The 21,068-nt window shown below is 49.7% G+C and overlaps 1 protein-coding gene and 1 long non-coding RNA gene across 2 annotated transcripts in view; one reads left to right on the forward strand and one right to left on the reverse strand.

Annotated features, from left to right (window-relative positions):
• Window positions 1–618: 618 nt before the first annotated feature.
• Window positions 619–21,068, forward strand: part of MSH6 (mutS homolog 6) — a 143,832-nt gene continuing 123,382 nt past the window's right edge. The window contains exon 1 of the mRNA XM_068565015.1: window positions 619–692. The gene's annotated coding sequence lies outside the window, so the exon portion shown is untranslated. The remainder of the gene's footprint in view (window positions 693–21,068) is intronic.
• On the reverse strand, window positions 7,089–15,325 carry LOC137778006 (uncharacterized). The gene is made up of 3 exons (XR_011076702.1): window positions 15,215–15,325; window positions 11,269–11,360; window positions 7,089–8,116 (listed from the first exon to the last, which is right to left on the reverse strand). It is a non-coding gene; the product is annotated as an uncharacterized lncRNA (long non-coding RNA).

Consider the following 21,068-nt stretch of genomic DNA (forward strand, 5'->3'; position numbering starts at 1 on the left):
AGACTGATTAATTCCAAGTCTGGGGCTGGCGCTGGTACAGACATGGCTAGATACACGAGTAAATGACCGCCGAGGTCTTCTGCTGACTCAGCACTTGGAGGAGCAGGTGATAAACGCTGGGGCCTTCTGGAGAGCTCTGCCTGCCCAGGCGTGATCTTCTCTTTCAGCTTTCCTACCTGGAAAGCAATTCCCAGCCACTCTTACCAATCTCTCTGCTCACTGAGCCAGATGACATTTTGCTACGGGGCATTTTCTGCTCTCAAGGGACCTCCCTCATCAAGTCCAATTTCCTGTCCCTACCTCTGGCACCTGAATCCCACAGTAGAGGGTCTTTGGGATGGAGTAGAGTCTCTAACAGAGACTCTTTTTACTGCTCCTGGTCTTTACTGCTGCTGGTCTCTGATAGAGGCGGTGCCTGCCCCCGGCTGGCTGCGAGAGTGGTGAGATGTAATCTCCACTTACAAATAAAAACATCGTACTTGATAGGCTGACACAGCTTCCACCCAAGTCTGCCAGCTTCCTCTTCAACCAGATTGCCCTCCCTAAGCCCTTCCTACATAGACATTCCAGAGCCACCTCCAACCCTCGGTATGAATGAGTTTATTCGGCCTTTCCCTGGGAGGGAGACAGAGATTGCAGGCCTGTTCTAGTTGCTGGGTTTCTGCATCTCCGGCTCTGGGTGCGGGTATGAGGTAAGTTCTTCTCCTACGTCCCACGTGCCTCTGTGTACCTGGAAGCAGGTATGCAGTGAACAGACACACTGCTTTTCCCCTCTCTTGGGGAGCTGTAAGACTTTGCTTCATGCAGTCAGCACTGGTTTTGGTTTAAGGTGGTGCGTGGGTTATGGATCCCAAGTGCTGTATGTGACTGAGGTCTCCCGTGCCCCAGCCTGTTGTAAAGGTTTTCCTAGGCCTGGCCGGGCTGCTAGTGTATTTCCCCTCTTGCTGTCTTACCCCGAGTGTGACCTAACTGAGATTCAACAGTTTCTTTACTGGGCATTTCATTTGTTTCCAGTCGTTAGGCTGTTAGAAATGATGCTCCAAGGATCATCTTTGTGTCTGTCGTTGAAATGGCCTCAAAGGGAGACCGACAAAGATAGGAGGGATGCTCAGAATCCAGCTGGACTTAAATACATTCAAGAGGCGTGGCCCTGCCAGACCGGAAGAGCATGAAAAGGATTCAGAATAGCATTAAGCAGTCAAGAGACAAGTTCCAATGGAGTGCAGAAGGAATGGGGGTGGGAGGAGGGCGAGGTGAGGTTTGCAAACTCAGACAAACCTTGATAATTAGGGAAGGTGTCATCCAGGGCGCAGGCTGTGAGACCACCCCATTTGGAGGGAGTGGACTGGGAATCGCCAAGTTTAAGCAGAGCTACAATATAATTGGGCTCAAATTATCCCTGTTGTCATGAGAAAAATGTCCTTATGTGTCTGTTGCTCCAGATCTCATGCCCCAACCGAAAATGTAGTGTATGGATGGGTAACTCTGGCCTAGCAAGAAAGTCACCCCAATTTGCTTAGAATGGTAACCCTGATTCCCTTGAAATGATAAAATTATTGTTCCCTTAGCAAGTTAGAGTTTTTCACCCAGAGAAGGCTTAGAATTAAGTATGAACATGAAAAAGTAAATAAAAATCCTGGTATTGTTAGTTTTTTTATTATTAAATTTAGGAATAATCTATGTATATTTGGTTTTTAAAGTGTTTGTCTAGAGTAACTGATAGATTAGCCCCTTGAGTCCATCTTTCCCTGCCCCTCCCACACAGTGGATTAAAACAATGACAGTCATAATTTTGCTCTCTTCAGTCAGGCAAAATTGGGGCCTGCCCAATTTCAAAGGGAAGAGAGATAAAGCGCCACTTCTTCGTGGGGAGTGGTGTGATTCTGGAAGGGCCTGTGGGAACGGAAATATTGCTGTGGATCTCCACAGCTACCCAGCTTGTCTGGACAGTCCCTTTGAAGCCCTATAGGTTTTCAGTGGTCGTTTCCTCAAGGTCCCTTTAGCCTCCACCTGGCACCCAGTCCCAATGGCCCATTTGGGGGCTGTATTATGGTAGCATCCTACTTCCAGGTCCCTCAATCTGTATCAGGTATCTATTGCTGCACAGGAAACCATCCCCAAATGTGGTACCTTAAAATAACGACAACACTCATTTTTCTCATGAATCTTCAATTTGGGGCAGGACTTGGTGGGAATAGCTCATCTCTTTTTCATTCCGTTCAGCTGAAGCAGCTGGAAGGCCGGGGCCTGGCATCTTCTGGAGGCTTACTCACCCAAATGTCTGGCAATCCATCCCAGCTGCAGTTAGGCTGAGACCAACAAATCCATCCATACCTTCCCCACGTGGCCCGGGCTCCTCACAACATGGTGGCTGAGTTCCAAGGCCACGTGTCTAGAGAGGGAGAGGCAGATGGAAGCAATATTGCCTTTCATAGCCTAGCCTCATGAATCATACAGCGTCACTTTCACCACATTCTGTGTTGAGGTAGTCACAAAGGCCCACCCGATTTCAAAGGGAGGGGGAGTAGTCTCCAGCTCTTGGTGGGGCAGCAGTAAGGTTCTGGAAGAACATGTAGGACCAGAGATGTTGCTGTGGCCATTTTGGGAAACTACAGTCTGCCCTATTTCTGCAGGAGTCTGTCCTTGGCTACGGGCTATCCCAGGGCATACAAGCTCCCAGGTGCTTTCAGCTGGGAATAATAGTGACCAAAGGGCTGTCTTCTAAGGTAGCCACTGGTGTAGGCCCATGGAAGTTGGGGAGGTGGTGCACAGAAACGATCAAGGGGAGGTCTAGGAGCTCTGGGAAGCATATCAACAGTGTCTGTTCCAGGAAAATAAAATACTGATAACTCAGAAGTCAGGGTGAATTATATTCCTATTCCTTGTCTCATGCAGTCACAGGCATCTCAGTTTTTCAGGAAACATTAAGTGACAAAAAAAAATGTGAAGCCAAGATCAGCTAGAGGCTCATTTATAACCAAGAGTTGGCCTGACCTGGCATGTCCATGTCTCAAATCCTTTTGGTCTCTGACCACTCAAGGGATGGACCAGTGGCCCTTCCTTAAATCACACTGTTATTCATCCATGACTTGTTTCGATCCAACGGAGACTGGAAATTAACCATTTTGCTTTTACACATGGTCCTGTATGCGTGCAAAATGAAGAAGCCCTTATCCACTGAACATGTTCTTAAATAAGGTTTTGATAATAGCTACCAAAATATATTTATGTTTGTTTGTTTTTTATTTTATTGAAGTATAGTTGTTCTACAATGTTGTGTTAGTGTCTGGTGTACAGCAAAGTGATTCAGTTTTATATACATGTACATATTCTTTTTCATATTCTTTTCCATTTTGATTTATTACAGAATATTGAATATAGTTCCCTGTGCTATACAGCAGGACCTTGTTTTATCTATTTTATACATAGTAATTTGTATTTGCTAATCTCAATCTCCTAATTTATCCCTGCCCCACCCCCTTTCCCATTTGGTAAACATAAGTTTGTTTTCTATGTCTGTCTGTTTCTTTTCATAAATAAGTTCTTTTGTGTCATATTTTAGATTCCACATACAAGTGATATCATATGGTATTTGTCTTTCTCTTTCTGACTTACTTCACTTGGTATGATAATCTCTAGGTCTATCCATGTTGCTGCAAATGGCATTATTTCAATCTTTTTTATGGCTGAGTGATATTCCATTGTGTATGTATACCACATCTTCTTTATCCATTCATCTGTCAGTGGACGCTTAGGTTGTTTCCATGTCTTGGCTATTGTGAATAGTGCTGCTGTGAACATAGGGGTGCATGTGTCTTTTCAAATTATAGTTTTGTCCGGATATATGCCCAGGAGTGGGATTGCTGGATCATATGGTAACTCTATTTTTAGTTTTTTTAGGGAACCTCCATACTGTTCTCCATAGTGGCTGCACCAATTTACATTCCCACCAACAGTGTAGGAGGGTTCCCTTTTCTCCACACCCTCTCTAACATTTGTTATTTGTGGACTTTTTGGTGATGGCCATTCTGACCAGAGTGAGGTGGTACCTCACTGTAGTTTTGATTTGCATTTCTCTAATGGTTAGCAACGTTGAGCATCTTTTCATTACCAAAATATATTTAAAGATCTTTATCAGGCCTCTATGACTGTAGTGTTTGGGGTATGGTGAAGTAGCTTCTCTGAGAAAACAACAAGAAAGATCTTTGCTCTAAGGATGAGCAAACATGTTCATGGGAAGTGGGCATGAAATAGCTACAGGACATACTTGTCATCTGCTAATGCCAGGAAAACCGTTTAATGTATTTGTTAGGACTGTGTCATGGAGTAGCCTTTTCCTCTCTAAGATAAGAAGGGGTTTTTTTGTGTTACATCAAACCTAGAAGTTTTTCTCTTACTGTCAAAACATCACAGGTGCTTAGACCCCTCTCACCACCACAGTGTATCTCTGAGAACGCTCAGAGTAAAGGAGGAAGGTTCACTGAGGGTCCCAGGGGTCCCAGGGAAGCATGGGGCATGTGAGATCCCATTTCCAGACAGAGCAGACATCGTTTGCTCCGTAAAGCAGTCTCTGAAGCAGTCAGCCTGGCTCCAGTTCTGACATTGCAGGGAGAAGAGCCTGCCAAGCTACCTCCGTTGCCTCAAGGCAACTGACTAGACTGGTCTGAAGAGACACCAATTTTGGCAGGAACATTTAGGGATCGGCTGCACTTGCGCTGGGCAGTCCACCAGGCGAGCCATGCCCGCACTCCCTTCCAGAAGGACTGTAGCAGGGCGGTGGCACGCACATGACCTCGTGTAAACATTCAGTCGTATCTCTAGAGACCATGAGTTCCCAGCTCTCTAAGGCCCCAGGCCTGTGGCTGTGACCTCCGAGGCTAGATTCTGTCTACTTTGCTCTTCTAAATCAAGACTCTCTCATCCTGATCCATCTTGGAGTCTTTAATGGAGGAAAGTTTTAATACACAAAGTGTCTTCACTCATCTAATCCCAGGCCTCTGTCTCCTTGGGAAAGTAAGGTGCTATCCCCAACCAGAAGAGAAAGCCATTATAAGATCTCAAAACACATGTCTGGGCAGCACTGAAGGAGAAGGATAATTACCAGCTCTGGGGAAATAAATACAGCAGGCTCTTCCCATGGATTCCAGGGTGGTGTTCTGCCCAGACCTCCCTCTTTCCTCTTCCTCTTTGGTGGATGGCATGGGAATGAGCAGACCTGCTCTAGGCTTTGCTGCTGGGACTTTTCCTTCAGCAATGGGAAATGCCCCAGATTTGGAGATTGGGGACTTAGAAACTAGCCCCAACTCACCCTTCACTAGCTGTGTACCTGGGGCAAATCCCTTAGCCTCTCTGAGCCTGCTTCCTGCCTAAGCCTGCCTTCCCTTCCTCACAGGGGTGAGGTGGAGGACAGATGAGATGTGTGGGAAAGAGCTTGGGGAGTTCCAGAACTCTCTGTCCTAATATCAACGGTCATAACTGGTACTGACTCAGCACAAGGTTCCCTGTTTCGGGACGTGGCACAAGATCTCTGCAGGACCTGGAAGACACAACTGAGTTGAGTGATCCCTCCTGACCACTGGGTTGCCCTGGAGACAGACATTGCAAGGCCTGACTCCCCCGATGCAACCTTTGAACCTCTCAAACATGCAGCTTCTCAGAGCAGGGCTGTGGAGGGGGACGGATGGTGGATACAGTGACAGGAATGGATTCCTCCTGTAACTGGCCACTGACACAATGCAGAAAGTTAGCTTGCAGAATTAATGAAGACCTCAGGGAAAAGCAAGAGTTGGGATGAAATGCCAGCCTCATGCTGAGTTGAGTGTGATCAGTGAACTGGAATCTGTGGCTGGTTTGAGCTGACCACAATCCCTCTTCAGCTGCCCATAGCTTCCACCTACCATGACGAGCTCTCAGGAGAGGCTTGCTGTCAGTCACTTCATCTTTGATGCAAATGGCAGCTGCTTGGCCCTTCTTCAGGTGTCTGCTCTCCTACTGCAGAGTGGGCGGTTTTGGCCCTGGGTTAAGGGCTATCAGCTCCTGACTAGCAGGTTGGAGAGGGTTTTTAGGGGCAGGAGATCTCCCTGGTGTCCCTGAAATTCCTTACTTTCTCTTTGGGTCAGGCTGACCTTGGAGAACCCTGAGATCTGGGCCATGAGATGTCTTGGGGATGATTTTCAACTTTCAAATGAAAGAAGCAGGTCTGGAGAGGATCTGCACTCTGATCCAAATGGGACGCTTGGGGCTCCTTTGACAACTCCAAGCGTCACCACTTGAAGCCCAGCTGTTTTGCTCAGCTGTCTGTAAAAACAGGCACTTTTATTAGAATGGAGCCTCCTCAAGGTCAAAGGCCTTTGAGGGAGGGATACCAGGAGTCCAGACATATCAGGGATGAGTCCAGGGATACCAGGAGAGCCCCGAGGGAGTGTGATTTCAGGAGCTGGGAAGGAAGCCTCCCCTCCTCACCACCCATTATTAAAAAAAAAAAAAAAAAAAAAAAAAAAAAGTTGTAATTTGATCCTTGGACTGCAGCTAAAATGCAAATTCCCCTGGGAGGGTCACAGTACTTTAGTCACTGGTAATTTACCTTCCCCTGTGAATGAGCTCTAGACCTACTCTTGGAAATCTTTATTGGAACAAAGCAGGTGGGCCCTGGAGGATACTGAAGGCCCGGAGCTAACAGTTATGGAGTGAGTGCCAGAAGCCAGGCACTGTTAGACACTAAGGTTGTTCTCTCTTGTTGGTCTCACAATAATTAGGCAGGATGGGTCTTATCCCCATTGTATAGATGAGGAAATTGAGGCCCAGCAAGCCATTTGTCTAAGGTCAGTCAGCCAGTAGCCGACACAGCTGGGACTGGAAACCAGATCAGTCTGGCCCCAAAGCTGTGAGGATCTCTCTGCCCCCCCACTCCTTCCCCAGCTCAGAGGGGAAGGGTGGGGACCCAGACACCTTAATGCACAGCCCCAGGACTTCAAGGAATGACTATTCCAGGCCACCGTGTGCTCTACATGGTGGTTAGTGCTCTGAGTCTAAAGGAAGAAATCCTAGAGCAGTGGTTCTCAAATCTGCAATGTGCATTAGGGAGCTTGTTGAAACACAGATGGCTGGGCCCCATCCCCAGAGTTCCTGACTCAGTAGGTCTGGAATGAAACATGACATCTGCAGCTAAAACAATTTCTGGGTGATGCTGGTCTGGGAACCACACCTTGCAAACCACTGACCTAGTGTGTGTCTCAGGGAGTTCCTCTCTGGCTGAGGGCAGGATGTGCACTTGTAAACAAGCAGAGAGCTTTATTAGATGGGGGTGAGGAGAGACTGCTGTAATAGAGACCCAACAATAAAGCCATGGCTTAAGGAACATAGAAGTTTCTCCCTTAGTGACAATCTGCAGTGGATATTGTAGGGCAGCACCCAGATCCCGCCTTTAAGACTGAGGTACCACCTCCCCAGTGCTGGGGGGCTGGGGTGGGGAGTTGTTGAGGGCTCATAGCTGAGTCCATCTCTGAGAATTGCCCTTGGCGAAAGGAGCTGCCTCACCCAAGTTATGGCCCTTGCACAGGCAGCCTGCATCCCAAAAAGACTGGTAGATATGGAGAACGAAGGTCCCACCCCTTTGTCTCCATCTGGGACAACTCTGAAGGGCCATCCTAGATCCAGAGCTCCCCGCTGGACCAGCTGAGGACCCTCGTCCAACTTCACTGCAATTCAACTTCTGCTCTTGCACCTGGCTGGTGCTGTTCCTGAGTGGTGTAGCCTAGTACACCTCCGGGACCGTCTGTTCCAAGTGAGCTGACCTAAGACACAGTCTAAAGAGAGCTTTCCTGGTTGGTGGGTGGCTTGGCCGTGCTCAGAGGCCCAGGTTCTCTTCATCTCATTTCTTTGCCATCCCTTCGGCTTTGCCCTTGGCTGAAGCCAGGCTGCAGGTTCCTCTGTGCTCCAGTTTGTGGAAATTGGAAAGAGAATGTAGAGGAGGCCCAGTTTGCCAATGACACTGGCAGGGATGTGGCACACATCACGCACACAAGTTTCTCCAACTCAGTCACGTGGCTGTGCACTCCCGCAGGGAGGCTGGCAAGCAGCGTGAGCTGGCCAGCCGCTCCAGGCTGTAGCTCCTACTCTGGAAGAAGAGGAAAAGAGATGATGGTGGACGTCCAGGGGTCTCCATGGCAACCTCTGTATATGAATTTGCGTGGCCCCAACTCCATGTGCCACAAAGGTCTGCAGCTGGAATAGCAAACGTGAGCCGTTTACTGGGCACAGAGATCCATAAAGCATTGCCATTCACAAGGAGGAAGGCCCCTGTGGCTGCTTGAGATGCTGCTCACCACAGGTCAGCATAAAAAGCTACACCGTTGATTTTGCCCACTATCTACAATGCTGGTGTAACTCTAGGCATTTCTCTGAAAAAGTTTAGCCCGGTGTAAGTGAGATAAAGTGACCTGATAGAGATAACCTTCAATAGGCTCAATAAAAAGAAAATCATTCCCAAGCTTCACTTTGTCATTATTAGCCACAGATAACTTGTAAAATACCTTCCTTTTGATCATGACACACGTGATTGCCTGCTTTCACCTGTCCCCTCCTCATCCCAGGATGGGGAACACGGAGGACGGGCTTGACTGTGCTCAGATGAGGAACTGGTTTATTTATTTATTTTTTTTTAAAATTAATTAATTTATTTATTTTTGGCTGTGTTGGGTCTTCGCCTCTGTACGAGGGCCTTCTCCAGTTGTGGCAAGTGGGGACCACTCTTCATCGCGGTGCGCGGGCCTCTCACCATCGCGGCCTCTCTTGTTGCGGAGCACGGGCTCCAGATGCGCAGGCTCAGTAGTTGTGGCTCACGGGCCTAGTTGCTCCGCGGCATGTGGGATCTTCCCAGACCAGGGCTCGAACCCGTATCCCCTGCATTGGCAGGCAGATTCTCAACCACTGCACCACCAGGGAAGCCCCAGGAACTGGTTTATTGCACCTGGATGGGGCACGCTGTCCTCAGTGGTCCCAAGAAGTCTTGTCAATAGGCCTGGAGCCCAGGGTGGCATCATGCTGACCCTGCCATTCTCCACACCCTCCCTTACCCAGCTTAGAGTCCCTGGTCCATCTTATCAAGCCTTTGTTGCAATTACCCTCAACTTCCTTGCCTCCCTCCCCCTCTGTTAAACCCCAGCTCCTCCCCGCTGTGCTGGAGAAGCTGAGAGCTGCTGTAGAAGAGCTTGTATCTGGGCTGCGTGGCCTCTTTCTCTTTATGACGCCAAACCTCACGTGTGCACTGGACACCAGCAAGCCATCGTCACACGGCTTCCTAGGGGAGCCCTGTCCTGCTTGCCCTCACACCCATGTTCCCTCTCCACCTCATCCTTCCTGGAGAAAACAAACCATTAGGGGGAAACTCCTTCACTGACCTCTTCCCAGTCACTCCATTGCCCACCTGCCCCTCCCTCCTGTCACAACGGAAGACCCGTCCCTGTTGCTATCTGAGGCCAAACCTTAGATAGGAACTTCTTGGTCTGTAAATCCTACCCCCCAAACTCTGGCATTTCTATCTTCAGCCCTGCCTTCTCCCCGAGCTGCAGGGTCTATATCAAGCGTCCCCACTTGGTGTCCAGTGGGCAGACCAGGGGCTGAAGCGGGAGACACAAAGCCAAACTAGTCTGACCGCTGCTGGGGTCAGTCACAGAGGACGGTGCCCTCAGAGAAAGAAGACTCACCCTCACCCCAAGCCTGTTAGAGAAGACATTGCTGAGTTGGGAAGATCAGTGAGAGGAAAAAGCCTTGAGAGGTCGTTGCCACCAGGAGGGAGATTCCGACCTGACCCCTCCGGTGTCATTCGCCACAGGGTAGACTGTAGCCTGGAGAGGTTTGGCAAGGGCCTCCTCCAGCTCTGCTCCCAACAGGCTGTGCCAGCGGCTGCCCTGTGGCCTCTGAGATGACCCACCTCCCTGGGGGGATTTCAAGGCCGGCCTCTTCCTAGGCAGGTGAGGTGGGAGGCCAGGCTTGAGCCGTTGTCCTGCTCCCTCTCAGGGGGCGTCAGGGGGGATTTGCTGATAGCCTTTGTCCTGGTGCTGCTTCTGGAGAAGGGGACCAGAGCGGTGAGGAGGGAGGCCCCCCGCTGCCTGCCTGGGGGATCTGGGAGCTCTGGGTTCCCAGACTGTCCACAGAGGCACCTCATTAGGAAGCTGCCTGGCGCTGGGTGCGGGGACAGGCTGTTTGTTCACCCTTTTCACTGACCCATCCCCTCTCCAACTCCCCACTCTTTCCAAGCAGCCTGTTCCTTGGCCAGCGTCTGGGAGCCAATTTATTCAGGCCCTGAGGTTTGTTTTGTTAAGGATTTTAAAATGTATTAAGAAATGTGCAAAGAGCTTTGTCATCACTTTCCCCTTTCAAATTTATCTGAGCGACTGGATCAGGAAGTCCCTGCCTGCCTCTTGCCCTGGCAGGCCCCCAGGGGTAGCTGGGTGTCCCAGGGGCAGGAAGTGGGGTCTTAGACCCCTTCAAGCCATTCCTCTGGCCACATATCCTGCCTGGGCTGTAATGATCTGAGCCAGCAGGAGGGGACGGGGGGACACTTCTCTCTGTTCTGTTTCTTCACTCCCTGTTTTACAGGGGCTGTTAAGTGTCCAGAAGGCAGAGCCCGGGACTTTGGGGCCCCCTGGCACCCTGGGTGCACTACAGGACACAAGGAGGACTTGAGTCATGACGATCACTGAGAAGGGAAGGCGACGCGTCCGTCTACACCATCTCAATGGGTCTGTTTTCCATCCCCCGCCTCCGACGTGCCTCTGACACAGGTGCAGGGCACGGGCCAGAGTTCACCAGGGCCTGTCCTGAGCACTCTCCTCCTGGCTGCGGACAGGATGTTTGACGTTGCTCTGAGCTGGGCTCAGGCACTGAAGAGAGAATGCTCATCTCAAGATGGGTTTACAGGTTATTATGGGTTCACTTGTGTCCCCCCAAAATGATATGTTGAAGGCCTAACCCCCAGTACGTCAGAACGTGACCTTATTTGGAAACAGGGTTGTTGCTGATGTGATGAGTTCAGATGAGGTCAGACTGGAGTAGGGTGGGCCCCTGATCCAATATGACCTGTGTCCTTATAAGAAGAGGACAGAGCCACTCGGGCAGAAGACCCTCATGTGATAATGGAGGCAGAGACTGGAGTGATGCATCTGCAAGCCAAGGAATGCCAAGGGCTGCCCGCAAACCCCAGGAGCTAGAAGAAGAAGGAAAGATTCTCCCCGACAGGTTTCCGAGAGAGCAGGACCCAGTCAATACCTTGGTTTCAGACTTCTGGCCTCCACAGCTGTGAGACAATGCATCTTGGTTGTTTTCTGCCACCCAGTTTGTGGTGCTTTGTTGCAGCAGCCCTAGGAAACAAAGACAGAGGTGAAAGCCACCTCAGTCCAGAGCACCCATTTAAAGAGCAGTGACATTGTCTGTGCCCTGCCAGTCAACGGTGCCAGTATGACCCATCCATCAGTCATCCTCCCCAAGTCTGTCCCACTCATTGCTCCACTCCCAGAGGCCCTAGATGTGGTGCGATCACAATCAGGGTGAGTGGGTCCTGCGTGACAAGCCCCACTGGGATCTCGGCAGAGGTCAAGCCTGGGGTCAGGGGCTGGGGTCATGTCTGCTGCAAAGCCTCATTAGGGGCCACTCCTGGGAAATCTACAAGACACGTTTGCTCCCTGAGTCCATGTGGTCCAAATGAATGCCTCAGCCAAACAGAAATTATCACAGGTCACGAATCTTCAGAATCAACTGGAGGATACTCGATGTCCTGAATGTTAAATCTGTGAGTGCTGTAGGTGTGGCAAAGAGTGAGGGGTCCCCGTGCCATTCCAGCATGTGTCCAGCCTGCTTGAAGGGTGCCCAGTGGCCCTGGGTGTGCAGCCCTGTCTCCTGGGCCGTGTATCATGAGTGGGAACTCTAATGCGCTTCTCTCACGCTCACCACCAACTCTGAGAAAACTCAACTCTCCTAAAATGGCACCTGGCCAATCTGAGAAAAAATTCAAGTCTTTAGTAATAACAATAAGCTGCATTTGTTTGCCTCCTAAACTCTGTTCCAGGTACCATCCCATTCTACCTTCACAACAGGCAGATGTGGCCTTTTATCCCCTTGTTGTAGGTGAGGACACAGAGACTCAGAGAGGTTGAGGACTTGACCCAAGGTCACACAGCTGGTGATGGGCAAAACTGGAACTTGAGCCCCACTCTGTTTGACTCCAAAGCCCTGACTTTCTCCACTGGGTCCTGATGGGGACTCACTCCACCCTCCTCACAGAACAGCTGCCTACTTTCCAACAGGAGCCTTTTAGAAAACCATAACCCTTAGGAATTTCAGGCACCATGACACGCAGCAGTTGGAAAATGTTGGTGCAGCAAGTCCTTCTGGGGCAGCCTTTATGCCTATGAATCCAGAAAAGTCTCGACGCTTAGTTCTGGGTCTATTTTTAGCTCCTTTCACCCTTGCCAGGCGTGGCCTGAAGTTCTATCGGCCGCCCTGAGCAGAGCTGCCAGGAAGATTGAACTCTACTTATTAAAATGCTCGTGGCATTTGAGACGAGGAGCTTTTCCCAGTTAATTCTAATCTGTCAGTATTCATTTTTTCCTTTGAAGCCCACATAGCAATGTATCACCTCCCTAAACAAAGGGCCAGCATTGACTTTGACCCCCTCTTTGGGTTAGAGTCATGGGAGGTATCAGAATCAGGAAGCTGGGGCTCGTGCTCATGTGTGTAGGGGAAAGATCATGGGGTTACATAAATTATATGGCACCTATTCCATGGAAAGCAGTGCAGCTATTAAAATGCCAATGTATTTATCAATATGAAAAGTCATTTGTAATATATTGCAGAGTAAAAAGAAAGAGTTACAAAACTGTGTGTAGCATAACCCATTTTGTATCTAAAAATATATCTACACCCAAAAATTACCAGGAAGGCATATTCTGAAATAGTTATAATTGTTATTTCTGGGTGCTGAGATTATGGATAATTTTCTTTTCTTTTGTCCACTTATCTGTTTTTTCTTCTAATCTCCCCCCACCCCAGTTAAACATGTATATGTTTAAATGTAAACACAACAAATTTACTGATATATGTGGAACTTTAACAGCAAACCTTGTGCCTGAATTTCAGTGGATACTGGTCCCTCTCAAATCAGGTCACAGTAAACTTAGGTTTGAATGATTTTCTATTCATTTTTTTACCTAGTTTTCTATTTTGAAAAACTTAAAGCCCACAGAAAAGTTGCAAGAATGGTACAATCAGCACCCCAAGTCCTTCACCTAGATGGATTGATTGATTGCATTTTCACCACATTTGCTTTATCTCTGTATGTTGTTGTATGCATTTCTAATGCCCCAACATCTGACACTGTTTTCTGTGAATGAATGAATGGCTGCAGTAGCAGGAAGGTCAGTCCTTAATGAGCAAGGTGGCTTGTGCAGCTGGTGCTACCTGAAGTCCAGCTGGTGGCAGAGGAGAACCAGAGGCAGAATGGGCCCCCAGGCAGAGAGCAGCATGAACAAAGGCTTGGAGGGCGGCAGCATGGAGCTTCTACAGAGCTGACCGACAGGGAGTGGGATGGCAAGTGGAGGTGAAGCTGACCACATGAGCACTGGCGGGGGGGGGGGGACCCAAAAGGTCTCACCTACCACCCAAAAGTATCAAAGTGTAAGGGGAGCCACTGAGGTTTTGTGTAAAGATCTCTCTGGGAACTTCTCTGGTGGTCCAGTGGTTAAGACCCTGTGCTTCCACTGCAGGCGCACAGGTTCGATCCCTGGTCAGGAAATTAAGATCCCGCATGCTGTGCAGTGCGGCCAAAAAAAAAAAAAAAAAAAGAAAGAAAGAAAGAAAAGATCTCTCTGCTGTCATGAGGAACATGGACTTGAGAGGTACAGGCAGAGGGAGAACCAATAGCTCTTGAGGTGACTGCCTGGGTTTGGTGAGGCAGGGAGCAATCCAGGACAACTCCAGGGTCTGGTTTGGAACATGTGAGTAGAGATCAGTGCTGCTTCTCTAGGTGGGGAGCGCAGAAGGGGGAAAAGCCAGCGGTAAGGGGTAGGGGAGGAGGGGAACTGCTGACTTCCGTTTGGGTACATTGTGGTTGAGTAGCCTGTGGGATATCCAGATGGAATTGCCCAGCAGGCAACTGACTATAGGTCTTGAGCTCAGGACCAAGGACAGGTCTGGAGATGGAAATTTTGGAATCCTAAGAATCAAATGGGTAGGATGACCACCATCATGGTTGGCCTGGGATGGTCCCTGCTCATGCCTATGTTGTAGCATATTTATTAATAGCTCCCCCTTTTGCTTGCCTGGTCTGGACAATAATTTATATGGTCTCCCTGAAAAGTTGAGATTGGTTGCTTCCTGTCTTCACCTGATACTTACCGCTCCCTGGCTTGGCCTGGCTCTGTGGGTGCTTTCTCCTGTATGTGGTTAATTACTAGAGGTCTGTGTCTTCTATCCTTGGTTATTTCCCACCGTGTTTCACGTGCTACATTTCGAGTAGAGAGTGCCTAAGAAATATCTGTGTGTCTTGTGGTTGAGAGGTCCCCATCTACTGAGGAGAGAGAGGGTGGGAGAGGTTCTGTGGGTTACCTTGCTGGAGGCTGGTGGATTGAGATGCCCCTTTGGTCCAAGCTCCTACTAGGTATGGACTTTAGGAAATGTTGGAGAGGTGAGGAAACTCTAAAGCATTCCCACCTTTCTCCTTTCCCTCGCCCCCTGCTGGGGCTGCGACAGCTGGAGTGCTGATAATACCTGCCCCCCAGGGTGCCTCCTCAGAAGCCCTGAGGGCAGCCAGCCCTGAATGAGTCCTTCTGGAGCCCACGTGATGGGCTGATGAGAGCCATGCCCTGGACAAGCCCTGTTCCCTCCATGTGGCCTTTGCTTCAGCCAGACAGCCCCCAAATGTATCCTAAATACTTTTGCCTGTGGGACAAGGAATGCCCTTTTCCCAGGCCCTCATGCCCCCCAGCCCATGTCTAACTGTTAAACTCTACCTACCCGGGACTTCCCTGGTGGTCCAGTGGGTAAGACTCCGTGCTCCCAGTGCAGGGGGCCCGGGTTTGATCCCTGGTCAGGGAACTAGATCCTGCATGCATGCCACAACTAAGTTTGCATGCTGCAACTAAGAGTCTGCATGCCACAACTAAGACCAGGTGTGACAAAAATAAATAAATATTTTTAAAATAAAATAAAATCTACCTACCCTTTGAGGCTTACTCGCATGTGTCCTGATGCCCCAGGAGACCATCTTGGATCCATCCCTGCTGGATGCAATGCTCACTTCATCTGGAATGTCCCAGTGGCATCCACTGCCTTCCTCATTGTTTCATCTGGGCTCTTTTCTTACTCCTTGGAACTCAGGGTGGAGACACTTTTGCATTTTTGTATTTCTGTACAATGCCAAACATGGGAGTAATTACTTCATGATGTGTATGGAAAGTGTGTGAGTTCAATCGCTAGGAATTTAGTCTCCAGATAAGAGGGCACCGTTGAAGGTCATGAAGCAGGGAATAGAAGGATGAAAGCAGAATTTACATTTATTCATTCATTCAACAAGTATTTCTTGACAACCTCTATGTACTAGACACTGTGGTACATAGTGGATTTAAAGAAATAACCCCTAGCTTCAAGGACCTCATTATTTAGATGTGAGAGGGAACAAGACAGATGTAAACAGTTACCAAACAATGCAATAAGTACCATAATAGTGACAAGACAGTGCATAGTGGAGTCGGGAAGTGCTTCACCAAAGAGGTAACATTTAAGCTGAGTCTTGAGGCATGCATAGGAGTTTGCCAGACATCAGGGAAAGGCTACTCCTAATAGAGGGAATAATAAGGGCAAAGTCACTGAGCCCCAGAAATGATTGTATAGGGGACTGAAAGAAATTCAGTGCAAGGGGTGAGGGGGAAACAAGTATGTCAGGGGAGGCGGGGAGATGGAGCAGGGGAGAAGGAAAGGGGCCTGCCCTGAGGCAAAGGGCAGGGTTTTAAAGAGAGGTAAGTTGTGCTGACTGTAGCAGTGAGGAGAGTGGAAGACAGGTAGTTGTGAACACGCAGCTGCTCCCCATCGTTCACCTGGGGCTGCCTGAACTCCTGGTCATGGCTGCTTTACTTTGGATTGTAGGTCCCTACAGGGAACTGCCTGTCCCATACCACCGAGTTGCCAGCAGCTGCTACAGATCCCAGCCACCGCCTCACCTACTCTCCTGGTGAGAGAGACCTCAGCAGGACTGGTCTCTGGGCTGAACCCTCCACCAGCAAGGAGGTACGTGTGCCCCTAGGGAGTGGGCAGATGGCAAGGACTGCCCTCCCAGCTGGGCAGCCTCGCTGGGTGGGCAGTGCCCTTTCTAGTGTGCAGGAGATGATAGGGGCCGGCAGGCCAGTGTCCGCCCTCCCGGTGTCCACATTTGGCAACCCCACCTGTCTCCAGCCAGCTGTGTCCTTGCAGATGAAACTGGCAGAAGGAAGAAGCTGGGCTCCGAATTGGCTCCCTGAGTTTTTTTTAAATCACAATTTTGATGTTTCCTGTGTTGTTGGCTGACACCAGTAGTCCTTTTTTACTACCTCTTCTATGCTTCCTACATACTCTTGGTCATCCCGGGTGCAGGACGGTCCCCTCCCCTGACCCCCAGCACTTACCCAGTCCCTGTTCCTCTCTGGTCTGTTTGGAGAGCAGGCTGGCCTTTCTGTCTTGTTGTGAATGTTTACACAAATGGAAAATGTCAGTTTAATCTGTAAAGGAGCTCAGGTGGGAAAGTTCCCAAAGCAAACATCCGAAGGTGCACTGTGTTTCCCCTGAGGGTGGTCCACGGGGAGAAGCTGGTGCAGTGTCAACTCACAGCCTCACATTTATTCAGCACCCTCTGTGGGCAAGAGCCCCTGCCCTCCTGGAGATTCCAAAATAAATAGACAAATCCACAGCCTGTTAAATCCCAAAGTCAACGTCACAGTGCCGTGCGAGCTCTCGGGCAGGCACGACTGGCCCTGGGCGCAGGCAGAGAAGGTTTGGTGGAGGAAGGGCTCACTGTAAACTAGGCTGGGAACCAGGGTGGGAAATGGAGATGCTTCCAAGAGGAGGAGACGTGAGGAGTGGTGAGGGCATGTCAGGCTGGAGTAACAGTCTGACCAAAAAGCTGAAAGGAGAGCTCAGGGACATAGGTGGCAGGTCTGGAGGGTGTTGGACAGACTCAGAGAGCCTTGAATGTCTGTCCAGGGAGTTAGGCCCTTCTGTGTGCAGGAGAGGAAGTGAGGCACGTGAGTGGGCACTTACATCTAGTACTAGTCTTCCTGGTGGGTATCTCTGCGGCCTGGACCCGTCTGAGTTTTAAAAGATGTTGATGCTTCTTATGTGTATCACTGGATGAACTCATTTCTGAAATCCCATTAGCTGTAAAATAACCATGTTTCTGAGGTAGGAGAGGATGGTGATGTAGCGAAGGAAAAACTTTTCCTCTACCCTTATAGGTTCAGTTTCCAGAGCCTGTTAATTAAAATGACAACAGACATTAACAGGAAGAAAATGTTTTATTTACGTGCATCATGCATACATGTGGAAGTGCTCAGGGTTGAGTAACTCTAAAGGGTGTTTAGAATTGGGGGTTTATATACCTAATTTAGTAGAAGAATGGAAGGGAGAGAAAAGGCTCTTATGGGGAGAACAAATGGGTTTCTTTAGGAAAGACAAATGGGCTTTTTAGGAGAATAAATGGGAGATAAGAGAATCTGTGATAATGTTTGTCAATACAGGTACGAGTAGACTTTACCTCTTCTTCAGGGCCAGAACTCCCCCAGAGAGAATTAATAGATTGTTAAATTATGGTATATTTGCTCTTGGTGTCTCTCTTAGAAGCAGACCCATCCCAAAGAGGGAATTTATGGCAGTCCTGATTTCTCAAAATTTCTGCTTTTAGTCAGATAGGGGAAGCTCTGAGAAGGCTTCTTTCTGCATCTGTTGAATCTCAACTGTCTACAGCTGAAAATAATCGTTATACCAATTCTGGGGTTCTGAGTTACTCCCCATGGTGAAATAGGTAACATGCAGGAATTCCTGGCCAGTCGGAGCTAACCTTCACAACCAGAGGAAACCAGTGACTGAAAATTCATTCTCACTGTGTAGACCACGCATCTGAATCACTGGGGTTCAAAACAATCACAGTTTCAAAACAAAACTGATGCTGGAGAGTGGGGAGACTCTTTTGGGATTGAATGATCCAGATAACTGCAGTGGTGGTGATGCCCTCCCAGCATGCCCTGCTGGGGAGGTGGGAGCACATTAGTCGCAGGTTGGGGTGAGGAGAGGTGGTCGAGGAACAGGGGATAAATAAAAGTGGTGAGCAGTCTTGTCTCCAACAGGCCTGCAAGGGCGGGCTGTTGGTTGAGGGTGACTGCCAGCATCCCAGGCAGGGAGACATGAGTCACACCCTGAGACGCTGACCTGCCAGGACCCGGCCTCTCTAGGAGAAGGAGGGGGGAGGCAGGCGCTGGTGATTCCAAATGCCAGGCTTGGCCTCTTGCCGTGGCCTTGGGCTTGAGATCTTTGTCATCCCTCATCAGCAACCTTTGCAAGGCTACGTGACTGACTGGCCCCTGTTCACAGTTCTTCTGCCGCTCTTTATCCTTAAACCATCAGAGGCTCTACTTCTGACCGGAAGAGCTAGAGCCAGCCAGCCATTGTTCTGGTCATAACCGGAGCATTCGTACCTTTGGAGCGGCCCCTTGGGACTGTTCTCTCTTTGCAACGGTGGGGGCTGGTCTGTGAAGATGGGAGGGAGGAGTGACTTGTGTCACTGTCTTCACAGCAGCCTGCTCTTCCCCAAGGTTTCAGTTTGCTCTCACTCCCTTCCCCTGTGTGACCCTTAGCCCACACCGGAGGTCTTCTGGCCAGAGCGGTGGTCTCTTCTAATGTTCTGAGAACATCCAGGACCTCACGCTGGAAAGGTAGCACCTGAAAAGCTACTCGTTGCTGGGTGGGATTTCCAGACACCATGTCCTGCAAGAAGGGCCAGGACCGCTCCAGCTGAGGACAGACAATTCCCTCCGGGACCCACTTTCAAGGAGCCGGAGGCCGGAATCAGAGTCTCCTCCTGCCCTTCCCCATCTTCCTGGTACTGAGTACTAGAGTTAGTGCCCCTTTTTATCTCCACTCTGTGTTCTGTGGCCTCCTAGGTCACAACCTCACCCCCGCCCAGCCCAGCGCCCTCTCCCTCACTTAGGTCTGTGCCCACCCTCTGCTATATGCCTGGCCTCAGGTGGGTCTGGAGCTTAGGGCCAGTGTCACAGGCTTTAGCCTTGCTGTGGGCAGCCTGGGTGGGAGCTGAAGTTGGGAGTCTTTTGGCAACCTCGGCAGAGAAGGGCTGAATCTGAAGTAGCTGAAGGCCAGTATTCTGCCCGTGTGAGGGATTTTTATTCCCAGGGATCCTGATGGACCACTAGGGCGGCCTTGTTAGGCGAGCTGAAAGTTCATCTTTTTTTTCACAACTGGATGTTCACAGTGTCTATGTACTTGCCTTTTAAAAATGTCATCATCTAGACGAGTTTTATTTTATTTTATGTCCGGTCTTCCTTTTTCTCTTTTAAGTGGGAAATGGAGAGCATGTGAGGGAGCAATTGAGAGGCTTGCTCCAAGCAAGGGACACGAGATCCCTTCCCCCAGTTTGCCCCTGCACGTTCCTTCCACAGCTCCAGAGCAGAGCTCGTATTCCAGCCGCAGATGGACCCCTTGACCTTGAGCCAGGCAACGCTGACAGCCCTGGAACAGGTGTGGCTACTGTGAAATAACACGGAGACATCTCAGAGCAGAGACCGCCCTCCTTCTCAGAGCAGAGAAGAGCTGGAAGGAGACAGGATGCTTCACATCCACAGCTCCTGGCGTACTAAACACCCAGATCTCCCCTGGGTTAGGAAAAAGCCGCCGTTTCACTGAGGGGGGGCCCCTTGGTGAGCTGCCTCCATCCCAGCCTTGAGATGATAATTTGAGATTTTCACTAGGGTTGGTTGGAGATTCTCGCTATGCAATATGGCAGTCATATGAAGGTATTTAAACCTACATTTACATAAATTAAAGTTTAAAAATCAGTTCCTGTTGCACTAGCCACATTTCAAGTTCTCCATAGCCACACGTAGCTAGTGGCTACCTCATTGCACAGCACAGGTACGGAACATTTCCGTCATCACAGAAGGCTCTCTTGGAGAGCCCTGCAGGTGTCTGGGAGAGACGCTTGACAAAATTGATCAAATCCCCTTTACATGGACCTGTCCATTCCATCGATGTTGCATACATGCTTCTTTGACCTTCTGGTGGACATTCAGAGGCTTCATTCCCACTGTTGACTCCCCCAAGCTTCTTTCTCAACCCAGAGATCTGGCTGTCCTGGCCTTGTGAGTCCTCCCTTCTAGAAAGAACAGGTAGCATGCCTCTGATACAGGCTGGCTAGGCAACCCCCAGGCATTCCCAGGATCAACTAACGACCTGACATGTACTGCCCAAACGAATACCACTCTGTGTCTGGCAGTGACAGTTCTCACTAGGCTGTCCTTCTGTCTCACTGCTAGTTAGTAACTGAATGGATGACGAAACCCGTCAGATACTCCCATGTCTGAGGATATTACCTTCCTGGCTCTGCAGTGTCACCCCTCCCTTCCCCCAAGCGTTACCATCTCCCCAAATAAAAATGTCTGTTACTATCCTAGGTACAGCCTGCCAAACTCCTGTATTAGAATTACCTGGTGGGAGGAGCTTGTTTAAAATGCAGATTTCTTGGCCCTGCACCAAGCCAATGGAATCAGGATCTCTGCGGGGAGGGGGCGTGGGTACTGAATCTGGGAACCACTGCCAGTGAGGAAGTAGCTCAGGAACCATCCTTGGAGTCCCTGGAAACTAGAAATCAACCCCCGTTGTATTCTGGGGTTTCTGGTATATTGCAGACCACACCACCCCGGGGGCTGAAAGCTGGATGTTGGGAGCTGCTGGTGGTAGTGGGATGACCGATGTTTCCCACACCCTCTTGTTTCTCCCCCTGCCCATCCCCCATGCACACACACAGGTGCACACACACA

Source organism: Eschrichtius robustus, chromosome 15, assembly GCF_028021215.1.
Source record: "Eschrichtius robustus isolate mEscRob2 chromosome 15, mEscRob2.pri, whole genome shotgun sequence".
NCBI lineage: Eukaryota > Metazoa > Chordata > Mammalia > Artiodactyla > Eschrichtiidae > Eschrichtius > Eschrichtius robustus.